Below are 939 nucleotides of genomic sequence, written 5' to 3'. Positions count from 1 at the left end.
ATATTTAAATTAATATTTAGTTTATATACTTATTAAATCTAACCTTAAACTTGGTAAATAAGGAAAAAATAAGCAAAGTCCAGAATTTGATAAAATTGATGTGAAAAGAAAGACCAAATAAACTTAATTAATTAATCTCAAGGGATATGCTTTGATTAAAAAAGGCACTATATACAGATATCTAGGAATATATATGTTATTGCATAACGAAAAAGACAAAAAAGAATTATATATTGTATAGTAACTGATCAAATAATTCCCCAATTCTTGTGTCACACGTAAAATTTTATCTTACAAAAAATATCCCCTATGATTGGATGATGTATGCATCTAATGAGTGGTGACATAAAATGCCAGCTCCAACTAATTAACTATGCAAGAATCAGCAATAAGATTATATTCAAGAATTATTTGAACCAAAATCAACCTTGCCAAAATAATTGCACCTTCAAAGAGTTATATGTCTATGATTATTATTGTTAAATATATATTAATTAGGTCCACAAGATTATTTATTAATATCTTAGAGGCTGTAATTATTGAAGTATAATAATCTTGATTAACAATAATGTCAAGGTATTATCCACATTAACACATGCATATGGTTTTGATTCAAAAAATTTTTGTTCCACATGGTTTCAAAACTGACATTTATTCTGCGCTTTTTATTTTTCGTGTGAGAAAGAGAGAGGTGTATCACAAGATGCTGTGAGGAGAGAAGTGTTTTACATTGTTATGGGTTATATAAATCGGTATCTCCGATTTATTTGTATTATTTTGTTTTTTACACAAACAATCACAAATCAGACAGTTCGATTTGTGTCTTTGAAAATTAAAAAAAAAAATTAATATTAAAATCGAACTATTCAATTTTTATTTTAAAAAATAAAAAAAATTAAAAATATAAATTAGATTGTCCAATTTGTAATTTTTTTTGTT

This window comes from Arachis ipaensis, chromosome B05 (genome assembly GCF_000816755.2).
Source record: "Arachis ipaensis cultivar K30076 chromosome B05, Araip1.1, whole genome shotgun sequence".
Taxonomy (NCBI): domain Eukaryota; kingdom Viridiplantae; phylum Streptophyta; class Magnoliopsida; order Fabales; family Fabaceae; genus Arachis; species Arachis ipaensis.
Note: the sequence above shows the minus strand (reverse complement) of the source record.